This window comes from Austrofundulus limnaeus, unplaced genomic scaffold (genome assembly GCF_001266775.1).
Source record: "Austrofundulus limnaeus strain Quisiro unplaced genomic scaffold, Austrofundulus_limnaeus-1.0 Scaffold102, whole genome shotgun sequence".
NCBI classification, from domain to species: Eukaryota; Metazoa; Chordata; class Actinopteri; order Cyprinodontiformes; family Rivulidae; genus Austrofundulus; species Austrofundulus limnaeus.
In genome coordinates this window covers 1440332-1454171 of record NW_013952504.1, presented here as the reverse complement: position 1 = coordinate 1454171, position 13840 = coordinate 1440332, and the positions used below count along the sequence as shown (strand labels likewise).

Here is a 13840-nt window from a genome sequence, read left to right as displayed (position 1 = left end):
GCACTTCACTACACCAGACAAGGCTCAGTTAATAAATGTTTCTTTTTAGTTTAAATTGAGACATGTGTAACATTTTTTATTATTTTTATTTTTCTCATGTTAATGAAGGAAGAAAAAGCAGCATCGGCTTCAAGAACTGGCCAAAAAAAAAAATGGCTGCACGTAATGGTGGATCAGTTAGACTGATGTCAAAATAATCAAAATCAGTTGATCTCCATTTGACACAATCATTTCTGAAGAAGCTGAGCAGTATTTTTAAAATGGGGTTTGTCTCCACATTCACAGTCACTGAAACGTCCTGCAGTACCCAGAACCTTCAGCATCAATGAACAACAGTCCTGTAGCGCAGCAGCTTTTTGACTCATTCACTGATCTCTGAGTTAGTTCTGTTTTTAGTTTTGTTTCTTTAGGCATTTATTTTTGTTTTGTTGTAAATTTGATAAAATGTCTTATGGAACTTTTTCACTTGGTTGCAACTGTTGGCAACTACTTGGTGAATGGCATTCATAAGAGTTTTGAAAATGTACAGAATATCAGAATGTGTTCAGTTTCTTCATGTGAACTGTAAAAAAAACACTGTCAGGTCTTGAATGCGTTCCAAAGACTTCTGTGACAGACCTTTTCTCAAAATAGTCTCGGGAGTTGTTGTCAGTGTATCAAATCCTCTTCATTTAGTTTCATAAACTTTGGATTGCTAAAGCTTTGACACCTGCAAGGTCTCACAGAAAATTACAGCTCAGGTAAGAACTCCTGGGAAGACCCTCCCCTGAGGATCTCCGCTTTTACTTCCTTGCAGGTGTGGCCTGTTCATAAGCAAAAATTCATTCTCCCCACAAAGTAGTCCCTCCTAATGTAAATRGGTTWTTTARTTAGCTTGCCATGTATTGTTTTGTTGTGTTTTTTAACAATGTTGACAATTTTAAATGAAATTAAAAATAGGTTTTAGTGATTTCTTCTCAGTTTTCAACTTATTTACAGTCATAGAGTGGGACAGTCTTACACCCCGTGTTCATCAGTGGATTTATCATGTTAATATATCCTCCCTCTGTCGGCAATAATCGAAACTATCAGACCCTCTGATTAGAGTCTCATTGGGGCGTTAAAAATTACGCCCTATGGACACTTCCTGCTGGTTTTAGCACGTTAATATGAACAATAGACCTATGATAAATATAGACATAGTGTTCAGCAAAAGTTGTTTTCCAACAGATGAGATATTCTGGTTTAAATGTATTTGGAGCAAGCATGAGCAAAACACCGAAAATAAAAAAAATAAAAAAAACTGGACGTTTTGCCAAGAGGGTAGGATTGTTTTAACTTAATCTGTGGTAACTGTATGGTACTGTACAAAATTTGTGCTAGAGATCAACCAATACAGGTTATTGAGACTGATACTGATTGGCTGAGGCTGAGTGAAGTGCTYCCACACAGGATTTAATTTTTTCAGCCTGCATAAACACATTTTAAACGTTGAGACGTAAAAGGAATGTGAAGCTGGGTTTTCAAAAAAATTAATCCATGAGTTTTTTTCTTGACATCCATATACTTTCAAAATGGGTGACAAGCCGTACAACTGGCTGGATTTAATTTTAGCTAGTGCCAAGAATTTCTTTTATTGCGATTAATCTCAAACTATTGCTTAGATTAATCACAATAATCTCAAAATCATGCACAAAATTAAATTAGGACTCAAATATGTTTGGAGCTMTTTTGAGTGTGTTTTAATTTTTCTTTTTTAATTGTAGGCAAATATAACACATTCTCACTCCTGACTCATCAACATATTGACGCTACACCAAAGTTCCCTCGCGTCAGTCCTTGCCGCCCGCGGCTTTTCTGGGTTGCGCCACCAGGGGTCTTTTGGTCAGTGGTCTGAGGTTAACAAGACGGATCAGGATTAATGGTTAAGTTTAGGTACTGGGGTCAGGGTTAGGATGTCTATGGCAAATATTAGGTAATTTTATGCTTTGGAACACGTAGTTGACGTGAATTTCCTACATTTTCTAAAAATGGTTAATTTTAGGGATCAGGGTTAATGGTTAATTTTAGGTACTAGGGTCAGGGATAGGATGTCTAAAGTGAATAAAGGTAATTTTAGGCACTGGGATGGTAGTTTTTGTGCATTTTCTACACTTTCTGAAATTATGACAACAGATTCCGCCCCATCTCGTCAAAAACTGARGCAAGGGGCCCACCCGACGCGTCAAAATCGGATGCAGAGGGAACCTTGGGAAAAGCGTCAATATGTGACGACTTGGGAGTGAGAACGGGTTGGCAAATAAAYCAAGGCAAGCCTGTATTTTTCTCTAACGCTGCATCCAGCCTCGCCTGCAGAACCCTAACCCTACACTGTTTATTACTGTGGATGACAGGCAATGATGGTATGATTTGAAATTAAGTGGTATTTCAGGCTCCAACTACTCTGTGGGAATTGTTGGGGTCAGAGAGCGCTGTGCAGCAGCAGCCCTACAAAACAAGCTGGTTGACACGCATGATGATGGCCATCTAAAGCCAATAGTGATCAAGACATTAACATAAAACTCAAACTMAAAATGCAGCAGGTGATATGCATCCCTTTAATCTATGTTAGGCTTTTAATTTCTCTGAATGATCTAGTACTTGCTTGTAATTTTGGTGAAAATACTTTAAGATGCATTCTGTTGTATAAAATCTATTTAGTTGTAAACAATCAAACGACTAATCTCTGTTTCAAGGTTTTGCAGCCTCTCTACGTGACACCTCTGTTTTCTATTCATCTGACTGTTTCTTTTTTTTTCCCTCTCACCCTTTAGCTGGCTAAACAAGTGATTGTGTCTCGGCTGTGAAGAAAAGAGTGAGCAGACCCCACTTACTCTGTGAGTACTCAATCAGTGGGAAACATGCTTGTCACTGGCCTTTGTGATTTATTACCTGCTATAAATGACTGCGACCATATCTTTTTTTTCAGGTAGAGGACTTGTGGCAGCACACAGTAATCTCTTTTACTTGGAAATGTGTGTCTGAGTGGATGTGTATGCTCTCTTATATTAATTCCTTACTGATTGAGAGTATTTGATGTCAGCGTTCACTTCAAATTAGGGTCTGGAAACGGCATGTAATGCAGTCTGGCTTAGCRTTACATTCTATTTAAAAATCTATGTAATTCAATTTCTGTTTCACTTTCAGGGCCTTGTTTTTTAGTGTTATAGTTTGTTTTTTCAATTTCTATTTTTCTATTTTGTAAATACCAAAATACCATTTATCAYTAATATATCATTTATTATTTACATGTGTATTATGTGTAAATTATATGTGAAGTATCTGTACATTGTTAATACTAGATGGGAAGCAAAACTATAAAATATAAATGTAGATAGTTTCTTTCTTTAAAATGTGTTTAGATTTACCACRGTGGACAGGCACAGCTCCTTGTGACCCTGTATAAAAGTGGTTAAAGAAAATTGTTGCATGAATTGTTGAAGACACAGTGTGAAAAATGATAAGTCTCAAAAAGGCATATAATTTTCTGGTTTCTCTTACTAAAATAAGTACAAGCACTTTAGATTTGTGGAATGGACATATACTGTTTAAAGATATTTCAGAAAGTGTTACTTTCAGTGTCTGAAACTGATCATTTTACCTACATTTTTGGTTTTCTTGGTTTGTATTGATTTCAGAATAGTTTTTCAGATGCACAGTGGGGGGCAGTTTACCACCTGAGTCACAGCTCAGTTTATTCTCCCTGGGGACTGACAGGATCTAGGATGGGCTGTAATTTAAGATCAAGAGGATTTGTTGGTGGCTATATCGCTTTGCATCTTCTATAAATAAAGCTGTGAAGACATATTTAAGCCTGAACACTATCCTATAGAAAAACTGCTCCACTGAAAWGGGCTGTATGTTTCAAAACTCCAAGTCCCAATAAGGTAGTGTCAGCCTGATGTCTTTATGAGTTTTTTTGCGATGCCACAAGTTGCCTTTATCTTGGGATCTTCCCCACTCTTTCAAAATAAAGGGTAGTGGGGGATGTGCGTCTTAATTAATACTCACAAGACTGCAGAAGATAATTTATGTAGTCACATGTTTAACCAATTACTCAAAGTGTAATGAAGTGGAACATGGCTCACCAGAGTTCCCAGGACACCCTCTATTCCTCCCCCCTTTTTTCATCAGCCTAATTTGGCTGTTCCAGAATGGGAAGCTAATCTCCCTTAAATGGGCAGCACATCAATTTGGATACTTAGATTTAAACGAGGTAGTATCCACCCCTCATTTAAAATTTTCTCCCCTGCTATCTCAGAATCAGAAGTTAGGAAGGGAAATGGAGAAAAGGCCAATGCCTATGACTGGGTGTTGCAATTTTAGGGATTAACCCTGATTTACTTTGTCCTTTTAAGGTATCATTAGCCATACCCCATCTCATTTAGTATTTCCAACACCTGCAAACAAGCATCTGCTGAGTACGTTGTACTTTTTTGAGGGTGTACAAATTAATCATGGCAAGAATTGCAACTTCTTTAAATTTTTGGATGGTGACCAAATGACATTTTCCCCAAAGATGCCAGGGAGCTATAACAACATTAAACACTGTTTGACAAGYGAATAGTGCTGACTAGGATTGTTCATTTTTAAACTGTGGCTAATACAATATGTTTCTTATTACACTTCAAGTGATCCAATTCAGGATGACTGCCACAACCTTAGGAAACACAAAAGTTACTGTATTTCAACCAACTGTTCAGATATTTATCCTAAATTCATTTGAGTAATAGCTAGAAGTAATACTCAACACATACAGCACTGAACAAAATACATCTACCGTATTTATTCGTGTATAATACAATCTCATGTATAATATGACCCCCCTTTTTTGAGCTTAAAAAGCATAAAAAATTAAATCCTCAAACTACCTCCAATTTCATACAGACTTCAAGATTTTTCAGCCTTTGCAGTCCTCATACATATCAGTAAAATGATCATTGGACTGTTCATTTTATTTTAACAACATACGTACTGAAAGGTATTTTGACAACAAATATATATCAGCTGTATCAGCATCATATGAATTCTGGCATTTTACACATAGTCCAACAGGATTCGCCAACACAAAAATCAGAGACTTCACATGAGATTTGGACCATCTTGTGGGGMAAAAGCAGATTACTTCCTACTCGCGAGTGCCCCCTCTGGTGGGGAAACTTTTTTCAGGGATACAAAGTTTTTCAGAACACCGGTTGGTGGCAGCCATTACAGACGAACATGTGTTTGTTGTTGTTCAAGGAGTGGCCCGGTCACACGCTAATGGCATTAGTCCGTTATCATTACTAAGGTGCAGGACTGCATTTCCCCCACCCTTTTTTTTCACATCATGTCACCTGCCTGGATCTGTTATCTCATTCTGAAGCAGGAAGGAGTGTCAGAGYTAAGCTCGCTTCAACTGCTTTTTACGACTCGGTCTCATTTCCAGACTCAGGCATTTTGTGAATGAAGCCGATATTTCAGGTAAAATACATAAGTAAAAATATTTATCCAAGTAAACCCCCCAACTTTATGGATGATTTTATGGATTTAATTTTACGTATTATACTTGAATAAATATGGTTTGTCTAAACTTTTGGCAATAACTGTTAAAATGAACACTCTATGTCAGTTAGCTAAATATCTCATGAAGCACCTAAATGAAGTTAATGAAACTCTCTAGTTAATTATTAATTGTACATCTGCAACTCATTGACATTTGGAGTCAACCCAATGCAAGATGTCTGCCACAGCTAACAAACTGTAGCAAACACAAAAGAAGGTATAACGATCACAATTTGGCAAATATTGAGCTAATTTTGGAGTAATTATAACCAAGAGATGTTCTAAGCTCATTTTCTAAACATTAACACATCTCGTGAAATTTCACAWACATAAGATTTTCATAATATTTGAGCAAAATAGCTGTAATTTTTCTCTTTAAAAATACATTTTATTCTGGTAAAATGCTAACAAAGTTTGGTGGGTGATAGGCATTCCTTCAAAGAATTTTAGGTTTTTACTTTTTTTTTCTAGAATATGAGTTTATGTGTATGAACAGGGTGAAGCACACMTATGATGTATTTTTGTTGTTTACACCAGTTTTAGTGCAGTTTTCCTCTTAAACAGCAAGCATTGCTAATGATAAAATAATAAATGACACCAGAACAAAAAAATGTACACCAAGAACTGTCCACTGGAGATCCATTTTAAATGCACAAAGCTACACCTAAACTATACTTAAAACATCTTTCTTTCTAAAATGAGATGCCTGCATAAATGTTTGAACAAGAAGATTTTTTATCTATTCAATTTAATCAAATTTTATTAGTGCACTGATTTAATGAATTGATTATCCATATTTAATCCTACACAACATCAGCACACAGCTACTCAACCAGTWTAAACACATGTGTGTCTGTGAATTCTGGGGAACCCCAAGGCGTTCCCAGGCCAGAGAGGATGTATAATCCTTCCAGCGAGTCCTGGATATTCTCTGAGATATCCTTGAATGACGGAGCTCCTCTCCTTATCTCTTAAGACTGAGCTTGGTCACCCTACATAGGAAGCTCAATTTGGCCGCTTGTACCCGGGATCTTGGCCTTTCGTTCTTGATCCACGCTTCATGACCGTAGATGAGGGTTAGAACATAGACAGACCAGTAAATGAAGAGCTTTGCTTTTCGACTCAGCTATTTTATAACCGACTGAACCTGCATCTTCATTARTGAGGATAAGGCCCCAATCTCTCCATCCATCTCTTGCTCCATCCTACCATTACTCATGAACAAAACACAGACAAAGATATTTAAACTATTCCACTTGGGTCAGAGACTCCCACCCAACCGGTAGGGGGCAWTACACTCTTTTCCGTTGCAAGGACCATGGCCTCAGACTTAGAGGAACTGACTTTTATCKCAGCCACTTCGCACTCAGCTGTGAACTGTCCCAGTGCACCCTAAAGGTCTTGGCCCGAAGACGCCAGCAGAATCACATCTTACACATAAAGCAGAGATGAGACCCTGTAGTTCCCAAACCAGAGACCCTTCTCTCCACAACTGCTCCTTGAGATCCTGTCCATAAACACMACAAACATGACTGGAGACAAAGTACAGCCCTGGTGGAGTCCAACCCGAACTGAGAACAAGCTCAACTTTGTGTGAAGAATGCAGGCACAGCTGTGAAGACGACTTCCTTACCAATTCCGCAAGGGTAAAGATCTGGTCCACTGGCCCACACCTAGGACAGAAGCCACACAGCTCCTCTTGAATCTGGCTCGACAATCTATCTGAGTCTCCCTTCCAACACCCTGGAGTAAACTTTCCTGGGGAGTGCAGAAAGTGAGATCTGATGATAGTTACAACACACTCCTGTCCCATTTTTAAAAAATAGGAACCACCATCCCGATCGGCCACTCCACAGGAGTTGTCCCAGTCTTCCAAGCGATGTTGAAGAGATGTGTCAACCATGACAGCACCACAACACTCAAAGCCTTCAGCATCTTGAGGCAAAAGAACAATAAACAATGAGCCATTGTTTAGCTAATTAGCCTAGCTTGAACAAAAATGTTTGCCTCTTTCTTCATACTTTTTGCTCTATGTGGTTGACAAGGTAGGAACTATTGATGTGACAGGACATCATTAAAAAAACAAGTGTCCTTTTAAATGCCTTTTGTAATTGTAGCTTACACATGTCTACACAATGCACAATAAGCTGCTGAGCATGCAGCTATTTATGCAYTGTGGAAATTCAATCAGTTTCTCTGGGTGTGGCTGTGAATGCTAAACAAACAAGACCTGTATTTGTGTGGAAGTGGACAAAATAAAGTTGATCAACTTGGAAGTGAAAGTGGACAGCTGACTATGGAGAACACAAATGAGCATCGATCACTGAGCAGAGCAAGTCTACTAATGGCCTAAAGCTGCAGGGGCTTGTTAGTCAACCTCTGCAATGGACATGAATGGTTCCTGTGTCCTTAAAACACACTTAATAATAATCAAAATCTCATTCCTAATKAAGCATCCCCTCACTGGCCAATAATAAGCATCTGGTTCTCATTCATAAACAAATGATGTGATCATTGTGTGGATGGTAGTCACCTGCTGACAAAGGTTTTTCTCCCTTTGTGTTTGTCTGCTGTGTTAGCAAAATATCTTATAAATTACTGGACAGATTTTGTAAAACTCTCTGAAAACAATAATTATGTGTATATCTACAAATATTTAGGTTCTGGAGTTAATCCAATCCAACAAGGCCACCACAGCCAACAGAACTTAGAAAACACAAAAAGGGCTACAACAGGGCTATACAACTAAATCTCTCCAGGGGCTGGGGTTACTCAAAGTCCAAAGCTCGGTGGTGGTGGTTGGTCCGAGTAATGGAAGGTGAAACACTGCAGCTTGTAACAGAACAAGTACTATTGTTTACTTTTTAACATAATTTTGTGCATTGAGACATAAATTTTAAATTTACTAATATTTTTAAATCTATTTTTTTATAATAAATTAAGTTAAATTAAGTGTCCTGATGCATCTCAGTAATCCAGGTAGAAAACAAATACAAGTACGTCATCTGGACAGGTTCTTCTTTAATGAAACATTCCATCTCTCCTCCAAGAGACTTTTTCAGTCTGATGAGTTTCAGGTGAAATCAGCCTTATAAGCACTGCCTCTACATGGTGGACAAACAGGTTGGTCACATGCAAAAAATGGACCATCACCCAAACAATAGATCGTTCTTTAGATTGTCCTGTTTAATGACAGATGTTTTTTTCTTCACAAAAATGGCTTCCTTTACTTCTCTCTCAAACCAACGTTCCTCTCTATCAAGGATGAGAACATTTTCATCCCTGACAGAGTGACCGCTGGCCTGTAGATGAGTGTAAACTGCAGAGTCCTGGCCTGATGATGTAGCTCTTCTGTGTTGGCTCATTCTTTTGACCAGTGGCTGCTTTGTTGACCTGATTTGTGGCTGATGGTCCTTTTTTGTATATGAACAAACCTGTTTGTCTACCATGTGGTGGCAGTGTTTATAAGACTAAGCTTTCATGAAACTCCTCAGTCTGAAGAAGTTTCATGGAGAAGAGACGAAACGTTTCATTAAAACGGATGGAAGTCACTGGTGGGTCATGCCTGTTGAATAGCCATGAGGTATAATGTCATGAATTTTACATATATCATACAATTTGCTSTGGTAGTAGTTGAAATTCATATCAATTTTATACAGTGAGAGTTAGTGGAATCACTTTTTATGTGGCAGTAGCTGAGAGTGATTCACAGCGAGTACTGTAAGAGCTTTAATGTCTCACAAGGTCTTGTTATTGCATCAGGTCATGCGTAACGCCGTTATTAGCTCTGTTCAAAATAACTTTAATTACATCCTTTCTCAGCACCTTAGTTTAATTTAAAAAATGCAGAAAGTATTTATTGGCTATACAGTATGTCAATAGTTGAATAACTTTTAGAGCCAGGCTAATTAAAACTGGCCACCACTACTCTCAAAAAATACTGTCAGCGCAAAAACGGTGCAACAATTTTTTTCAATTTCAAATTAGATTATGCATAATGGTATTTTTCAATGTTTGAAAAAAGCAACTTTGAAATTTTTTAACAAGCTTATCTAAGCCTATAGTGCCTTGTGAAAGTATTCGGCCCAGTTGAACTTTTCAACATTTTGCCACATTTCAGGCTTCAAACATAAAGATATAAATTTAATTTTTTTTGTGAAGAAACAACAGCAAGCGGGACACACTCGGGAAGTGGAATGAAATTTATTGGTTATTTTAAACTTTTTTAACAAATAAAAAACTGAAAAATTGAGCATGCAAAATTATTCAGCCCCCTTGAATTATTACTTTGTAGGACCACCTTTTGCTGTGATTACAGCTGCAAGTGGCTTGGGGTGTGTCTCTATCAGTTTTGCACATGGAGAGACTGAAATTCTTGCCCATTCTTCTTTGCAAAACATCTCGAGCTCAGTGAGGTTGGATGGAAAGCGTTTGTGAACAGAGGTTTTCAGCTCTTTCCACAGATTCTCAATTTGATTCAGGTCTAGACTATGACTTGGCCATTCTAACACCTGGATACGTTTATTTGTGAACCATTCCATTGTAGATTTTGCTTTATGTTTTGGATCATTGTCTTGTTGGAAGATAAATCTCCTTCCCAGTCTCAGGTCTTTTGCAGACTCCAACAGGTTTTCTTCCAGAATGGTCCTGTATTTGGCTCTATCCAACTTCCCATCAATTTTAACCATCTTCCCTGTCCCTGCTGAAGAAAAGCAGGCCCAAATAATGATGTTGCCACTACCATGTTTGACAGTGGAGATGGTGTGTTCAGGATGATGAGCTGTGTTGCTTTTACATCAAACATATCGTTTTGCATTTTGGCCAAAAAAGTTAGATTTTGGTTTCATCTGACCAGATCACCTTCTTCCACATGTTTGGTGTGTCTCCCAGGTGGCTTGTGGCAAACTTTAAACAAGACGCTTTATGGATATCTTTGAGAAATGGCTTTCTTCTTGCCACTCTTCCATAAAGGCCAGATTTGTGCAGTGTACYACTGATTGTTGTCCTATGGACAGACTCTCCCACCTCAACTGTAGATCTCTGCAGTTCATCCAGAGTGATCATGGGCCTCTTGGCTGCATCTCTGATCAGTCTTCTCCTTGTTCGAGCTGAAAGTTTAGTGGGACGGGCGGGTCTTGGTAGATTGGCAGTGGTCTGATACTCCTTCCATTTCAATATGATGGCTRGCACAGTGCTCCTTGAGATGTTTAAAGCTTGGGAAATCTTTTTGTATCCAAATCCYGCTTTAAACTTCTCCACAACAGTATCTCGGACCTGCCTGGTGTGTTCCTTGGTCTTCATGATGCTCTCTGCTCTTTAAAGAGAACCCTGAGACTATCACAGAGCAGGTGCATTTATACAGAGACTTGATTAAACACAGGTGGATTCTGTTTATCATCATCAGTCACATTGGACATCAGGACAACATTGGATCATTCAGAGATCCTCYCTGAACTTCTGGTGTGAGTTTGCTGCACTGAAAGTAAAGGGGTCAAATAATATTGCATGTCTCACTTTTTATTTGTTAAAAAAGTTTAAAATATCCAATAAATTGTGTTCCACTTCATGATTGTGTCCCACTTGTTGTTGATTCTTCACAAAAAAAAATCAAAATTTACATATTTATGTTTGAAGCCTGAAATGTGGCAAAAGTTTGAAAGGTTCAAGAGGGTGCGAATACTTTCACAAGGCACTGTAAATGACGAGAAAGGTGGAGGCTGATATGCATTCTTTAAAGTCATGTTTTACGTCACGTGACCCTGAGTGACAATAATGTTGACACCCTGTTTTAATTAATAATATGCCTTTAACTTACTTAGACGTACACATTTTAGTAACATATACATTTGCTAATTACTTTTAAGACGATCGATATTCATGTGTGTTTAAATAATGTTTTGTTTTTAGCTAGATAAAGTTTTGTTCTTTTTTTTCCTTCTTTCTCCAGAAGAGGAAAATTGTCATACAGAAATGCATTGCCTGAATCAGCCGTAATTGATCAGTCCTTCAATGCATATTTGATTGAGACTCCTGACAAGTTTGTGGGCAGAATGACAAACAAAAAGCCAGAAGGTTAAAAACATGGAAACCAAATCAATAATGATGGGTGACGAGATGAAGCTTGGATGAGCAGACTTAGAATAAATGATGCAGAGCACAGTATATCTACTTCTGTTTGACTGAAAAGGCTTTTAGCTTCTTTTTTATTCTTTAGCAGTTTATTTTGTGTTACGACATCTGTCTTAAGTCACTTTATATAGGTTACTAAAACTGAAAATGACAAATATGAACAAAAGAGGCTAGATTTGTGTTAAGATTTATAAATGTTTGTGTTTTCAGACTTGCTTTGTTAACAGTTGCTAAACGCTAAGAAAGCCTAAAAAATCTGGTATTGTGACATTACCAGCTTAATATGTTGGCTGAGTATTTCATCACCCACTCTTTTTTTTGTCCACCACACAGTTTAACAAGTGATTTGTACTCACATATGTGCTGTGTGAGCTTCACCGTTCAAACAARAGAGAGGTGAAAGGACAGATGGATTCCAACATTCTGAAAACAGCTTGTTTGTTCATGTAGTCTGGCTCGCTTATTTGACTATTTTTCAACACAGTCAGCAGTCACGGCTGCATCAGCAGCCATGACAGAAAAAAGGTGCTTAGAAACCCTTTAGTGCCAGACTGTGGCAGTTCGCATGAGTAGGCACTCTAGGTTTGAGAGCAGCCCGTCATTGTTTAGTTGTGTAGTAGTGTTTGCACCTTTTGGTTATCTTACAGCTTTGTTTATTTTTTACCATTCAGTTTGATTTTTAGTTTGATTAAAAGCAATAATTTACCAAAAATACTACAGAATATTAAAGTTTACCTTTAAAAAGTTTGTAAATTAATACAATATAAAGCCCAAAGTTGGTGTGTGCATATCTATTCACTCCCTTTGCAGTAATACCCCCAATCATCACCATCAGAAGCCACATAATTAGGGCTGGCCATAAGAGAGAAGAGGAAGACWTTGCAAACCATTGCCTTCCTCTGCCTCCATTAGTTTGAAAGGCGGCACCTATTGTTATCCATCTCAATAAAAGGATCTCTATACTTTATATTTTCATATCTTTTTTTTAATCAAACATTATTATGGCCTGAACGGCAACACACACCCCTACAAATGTTACATCAAAACGACCAGCTCGGTGGTGGGAGGTGTGCTATTACATTTAGTGACATTTTGGGTTACCATAGTGACATAAATCGCAAAAAAAAAAAAAACTACCATCAAAAAACCTCATTGGAATACACAGCTTAGCTCCCTAATTTTCCATTTTCCACCATAATTTGTAAATAAATTCTTAAAAAATCAGACAGTGTGATTTTCTAGATATGTTTTCTTATTTTGTCTCTCATATTTGAGGTCTAACTACAATGCCAATTACAGGCCTCTCTCATCTTTTTAAGTGGGAGAAATTGAGCAATTGGTGGCTGACTAAATACCTTTTTCCCCCACTATGCTATATCTGGATATAGTTTAATGGCTATYTCCAGATTTGCTTATACTCATTGCCATAGTGAATCCCATTGGAAGTGTCATATACTGTATGTAAGGATGGCTGCCAAGTAGTTAGAAAGTGAGCTGAGGTACAGACAATGTTGGTGGTTAGTAAATTTTTGTGCACCACACAAGATAAAGTTTTGTTAGACACACACACAAAAATGCAACTCGATTTTCAAAAAGTGACATGCCATCACAAACACTCATGACTTTTGTTAGACTACAATAAAACATTGTCTATTTTCTCAATTTCTTTTGTAATTTTGAGTTGCKAATTAGCCTCGAACAGTCAACACATTTACATACCTCTGACTTTCCTTTTCATCAGTCTTTGAAATCCAATAATGTTTGGTATTTCTAAAGTGCACTAATGGACACATAGGTTTGGTGCTATTTATATACTTTTTTAGGATAAGTTCTTCTTTCTAGGTTACTGACCTATTTACTTCATCAGAGTATGGTGCTTTCTATTTTAGGAAAATGAGAATATTGTGTGTATTGACTTTTCCTAGGTTTAGACCCTTTTACAATTTACAAGACAGGTTATGCATTATTACCTGGAAATCACACTTCCTGGTGTAAGATGAGAAACAAACAAAAATGAAACCTCATAAGTTCACAGCCTCTCACAGAAGTCTCACACTTTTTGTGAGAAACAAGATAAATCGATGCTTGGTGTGAGAGTGAGGTGTGTGTGTGTGTGTGTGTGTGTGTGTGTGTGTGTGTGTGTGTGTGT

At 37.7% G+C, this 13840-nt stretch overlaps 1 protein-coding gene across 4 annotated transcripts in view; it reads left to right on the top strand.

Annotated features, from left to right (window-relative positions):
- Nucleotides 1–2220: 2220 nt before the first annotated feature.
- The window catches only part of cntn6 (contactin 6), an 88480-nt gene continuing 76860 nt past the window's right edge, over nucleotides 2221–13840 (top strand). The window contains exons 1-2 of one of the 4 annotated variants that reach the window (XM_014013520.1): nucleotides 2221–2855; nucleotides 2948–2971. The gene's annotated coding sequence lies outside the window, so the exon portion shown is untranslated. Of the gene's footprint in view, nucleotides 2856–2947; nucleotides 3012–13840 lie in introns of all 4 variants that reach the window. The other 3 variants (XM_014013519.1, XM_014013518.1, XM_014013521.1) reach the window with 3 other exon arrangements.